A 4,885-nucleotide genomic window follows, 5' to 3' on the forward strand; every position below is an offset into this window, starting at 1 on the left:
AGGGGACAAGGTGGAGTAGGTGGGAAAGGCAGCTCTCCCACACATTCAGTGGGCCTGGACTAGGACTGGATCTGGGGGTTCCCAGAACACTACAGAAATTCCTACTCTGTGGATGGGGTGTGTGGGGGGTACTACGGAGTGAAGGGAGATGTCCCAAGAGAGTGAAAGTGGGTGTCACCCACGCTGCACCTGGCTGGGACCAGTAGGTCACGCAGGCCCAAGGTAGCCGGAAGCTCTCCCACACACTCACTAGGGCTGGGTAGGACTGGGTCTGGGGATTCCCGGAACTCAGCACAAATTCCTACTTGTCAGGCAGGGTTGAGGAAGTGCTGCAGTGTGGTGGGGGGCGTCCCAAGGGGGTGGAAGAGGGTCTCACCTATGCTGCGCCTGGGCTATTACCAGTAGGTACCCTTGGCACAGAGTAGCTGGAAGCTCTCCCACACACTCACCGGGCCTGTGCTAGGACTGGGTCTGCTGAGTTTTAATTTGAAAAGATTTTCCTTCATATTCACTGTCAATAATTATTAAATGTACAGATATTCCTTGGGTAGTAATACCACTCCTTTCTACAGTCAGACCTACAGAATGTTTTGGAATAGGGCTAAAAACTCCAGCTTTAATTTTGTTGATTCCTCACGCTTGGAGCAAAAGCTGATTTTCTGCAGCCATCAGATCTAAAGCTGTGCTTACACTTCTGGGGTGGGGTGTGTGATTGTTACATGGAAAACATCTGCGACCCTGCATTTAATTGAAATTTGGGCTGTCCAGTGGAAACTGGGGGTATTCCCAATGGTTTATTTCCAGGCTCCTGGATGATAGGCCCATTCTCCAGTTTCCCTGAGATTGTAAGTGTTGGCCATGCTTACCAAGTTTGGAGCATTATTCATTAGCTCAATGTTTACCTTTTCCACATCTCAGACAAATTCCTGGAGCAGTCTTGGTATTCTTATCTCCTTTTTCCCTTTTATCTTGTTCTTTTCTGCAATCTTTTCTCATATGACCCATTTTTCCACACTTAAAACATTTGGTATGATTTTGTTTAAAAAAAAGAGTGTAAGGCAACCCACCAATAAACTAGCTTTGTATGGCTCTGACCCAGTATCAATGCAGGCCTTGATATATTCTTCCAACGATGCACCCTGTGCCTTTAAGGGACACAGAGCCTTTTGACATTCGGTATTTGCATTCTCTAAAGACAAATTCTGTAACAATAAATCCCTCAAATCTGGTGCTTTTACCGTTTTGTGTATAGCCTCTCCCTTAATCAGAAGACAAAATCTACATACGGCTCCTTATTAGATTGGAGAACTTTAGCAAATGATGTTTGAGCATCCCCTGGCATTTCCACCTTTTCCCACACCCTCAAGGAACAAATACAAGTTTGTACAATAGCCACATCGTCATACTGCAACTGGGCTGGATACCAAGCCCCTGACCCAGTGAGCTGATCTGATGAAACATTAACTGGGGGATTTTGTCCCCTATTAACCCTCTGTTGAATATCTGCTTCATCTTTCCACCAAGTTCTAAATTGCAAATATTGGCTTGGCTCCAAAATTGTACAGCACAAAACTTACCAATTATGAGGAATTAATCTATGTTCATTTGCTAATCATTGTATCAATCCAATCACAAAGGTTGGATATCATAGGCCATAACAGCCTGCTTTAAATCTTTAGTAATGTTAAATGCCAGAGGCTGGTATTCCCACTGTACATATCCCCAGGGAAGTTGGACATTTGGTGGGTGTTGTTGAACCACCGGAGGAAAAATACCCAAAGGGGCAGAATAAGCTTCAGGGTCTCCCTGTTGTCTTCCTTGTACAAGAGCCCGACATAGCACATTTTCATAAAGTTTTATGGGGGTTTCCCCTTTCTCCTCATATGGAGGAGCCAAAAGGTCAAAAGATGGCAGCAGGGGCTGAATTTTTTTGAACTGAGATGGAGGAACTACAGAGTAAGAAACCTCCAATTTTTTTCAATCAATTTAGAAAGCAATTGTGATAATTGCCTTACCTTGGCTCGCAGCTCACATATCTCATTTTTAAAAAAGCATTATTTAGTTTTATCCATAACCATAAACTTAACTCTGCAATCCAGGCACATTTGGAGGGGAGTAAGGAAAACAAGGAACCCAAAGACCTGAAACAAGAGCAGAGATGATGGGGCGTTTTAAGCAGGCAGGGTACAGGGTGCTCTCCTGAGCCCGAGGAATGGTCTGATCTGGTAGTGGTGATCCATGATACACACAAGTCACACGCGTTAGAACTGTCCACAGTTGGTGATGGTGATCTTCTTGCTGGTCTTGCTGTTCCTGGACCCGAAGTGCTCCAAGGCCTCCACTGTGTGTGTGCCCTCTTTCACCTTCCTGAAGACCAGGTGCTTGCTGTCCAGCCACTCAGTCTTGGCAGTGCAGATGGAAAACTGGGACCTGTTTGTGTTTGGCCCAGCATTTGCCATGGACAAGATGTCTGGGCCTGTGTGCTTCAGGATGAAGCTCTCGTTATTGAGTTTCTCCCCGTAGATGGACTTGCTGCCAGTGCCACTGAGATGCGTGAAGTCATTACCCTGGCACTTAAATTCCAGAATAATTCTGTGAAAGCAGGAACCCTTTTAACCTAATCCTTTCTCTCCAGTGCTCAGTGCATGGAAGTTTTCTGCTATTTTTGGAACATTATCAGCATACAGCTCAAAAAAGACGTGGCCTAAGGGTTCGCCATGAGCAGTGACATCAAGGAACAGGAGATGGTTTGCTATGCCATAAATGTCCTTTTAGGACCCATTTTGTCAGAGTTATCCCTGCTACAGAGCATTGAGAAATTTAAAGAACCGACACTGAAAGTGTCGGGGAGCACCTTCATGTAGGGGATCTTGAGGGGGTAAACCTTACCATAACTATGTACCACAGAGGCCTCCTGCTCTATTTTTGTCCTCTTTTCTATGTTACCCTCTGCATTTGAGTGTGAGGAAGGCAGAGGTCATAAAAAGGTCACATGTGTAGATTCTTATTTGCGTGGAAGCTGCTTTTGAGATTTAGCAATATCAGCATCTAAAGTTGACCTTTTCAAATATTTCTTAGACTCTTCTGAGTCCAGTTGCAATGGTTCCAAAGCTAGGGAAATTAACCTACAAAGAGCCCACATGTGAAGGGGAAAAGGCCCTCAATTCAGTGAGCACAATGCAGCACTCTCATAATTTGCTTCCAAACTTTTAAATTTTAAACAGCTTTTCCTGAAGGCTTCAACCAATAACAATGTTCCCGAACCAGAGCAAACAACTCCTCAAAACTTTTCGGTTTTATTTTTACTCCTGCTCTCTTGAACAGTGTCTGGATAAGATGGACATATTCTTTTTCTTCTGAAGGGGAGCTCCCCATTTCCCTGAGCTTCTGTTGTTGGTAGCAGCTGGGTGTACCGTACCCCAACGGTCCAACCTGCTTCATACTTACAATTAGTTGTCTCCCGTCTGCCCCACGACTAGGTGCCAAATGTTGTAGAAAGATCAGAGCTGCAAAAAGAACAACAGCAAGACTGGATGAAATTGGCTACAGGGGTCTCACTGAGATTAGTCTATCCCTAAGTGAGCCTTCTGTACTAGTTTTGAATTAGGATTATTCTTTTCTTCCCAGGACCTTGAGATGCATCATTAGGTTATTTACTTGGCTGTCTCTGCTTTTATGAAGTAGGCATTGACAGTTATAAACTTTCTCTTAAATTCTCCTATAAATTCTGATATATTGTATTAACAATATCATTTGATTCTGTTTTTGAGCCAGGATCTCAATGTGTACTTTGGGCTGCTCTTAAACTCACTATGTAGCCCAGGCTGGCCAGGAACTTGCAGCAAGTCTTCTGCCTCAGCATCCTGAGAGCTAGGATTATAGGTATGCACCATCATGCCCAACTAACATTTGATTATAAAACTAATTTCTTTGGTGACTTATTGATTATGCAAAAATGTATTATTTAATTTATCCACATTTAAATTGATTTCTAGTTTCACTGTGCTATGATATAGTGATATACAAGGGATAGTTTGAATTCTTTTGCATTTGGTTAAATGTGCTTTATTGGCTAGTATGTGACTAGAAATTTCCATGTGCTGTTGAGGAGAATGTGTAGTCTTTTATTGCTTTGTGAAACACTCTGTAGTTATCGACTGAGTCCATTTGTTCAAAGGTATGGTTCAACTCTGATATTTCTTTGTTAAGTTTTTTTTGATTTAATTGATTTATTTGTGACAGTGTAGTGTTGAGGTCCCACACTATGCAGTGGTACCTCAGTACATGAACTTAATTCTTTCCATGACTCTGGTCACAAACTAGATTGGACAAGAACCAAGTTATATTTCCCCATAAGTTCAACATTGAACCTGATCACTAAATTTGATTTAGTTTTGTCCAATTCGATTTGTGATGAGAGTCATGGATAGGATAAAGTTTGTGAATTGAGGTACTGCTGTAAGTATGTTCATGTTTATCCAGCCACTCTATGATTTTCAAAGGGGAAAAGGCCCCTTGTTCTTGAATATGTTCCCTCACTACCTGCATTATTCTAGGTAAAATGAGAGGAACACTTGTTGCAAGTGTATGTGTCTCACCGATTCCCACCATTCATGTAGGTGGCTTTCCCAAGATCTTGTATGTGCAGGAGGAGCAGGAAAAGGTCACATTATCTGGGTTACAGATTGAGAGGCACCCTTTTAGCAGTGGTCTGAAGCCATGGTTATCAGTGCATCACTTTTATTTATCCATTGGTGCTGAACCAGAGGAAAGAACAATGAGGTGCTATTTATTATTTTTTTAATTTTTTATTTTTTCATAATTTTATTGATAAACAGATAGCAATGAGACAGTTTCAAATCAAATCGCTAGGACAGTTTCAATA

At 42.4% G+C, this 4,885-nt stretch overlaps 1 pseudogene; it reads right to left on the reverse strand.

Annotated features, from left to right (window-relative positions):
- Positions 1-2,261: 2,261 nt before the first annotated feature.
- On the reverse strand, positions 2,262-3,441 carry LOC101575124 (annotated as a pseudogene).
- Between the last annotated feature and the right edge of the window lie 1,444 nt (positions 3,442-4,885).

Source organism: Octodon degus, unplaced genomic scaffold (genome assembly GCF_000260255.1).
Source record: "Octodon degus isolate 3935 unplaced genomic scaffold, OctDeg1.0 scaffold00019, whole genome shotgun sequence".
Taxonomy (NCBI): Eukaryota; Metazoa; Chordata; class Mammalia; order Rodentia; family Octodontidae; genus Octodon; species Octodon degus.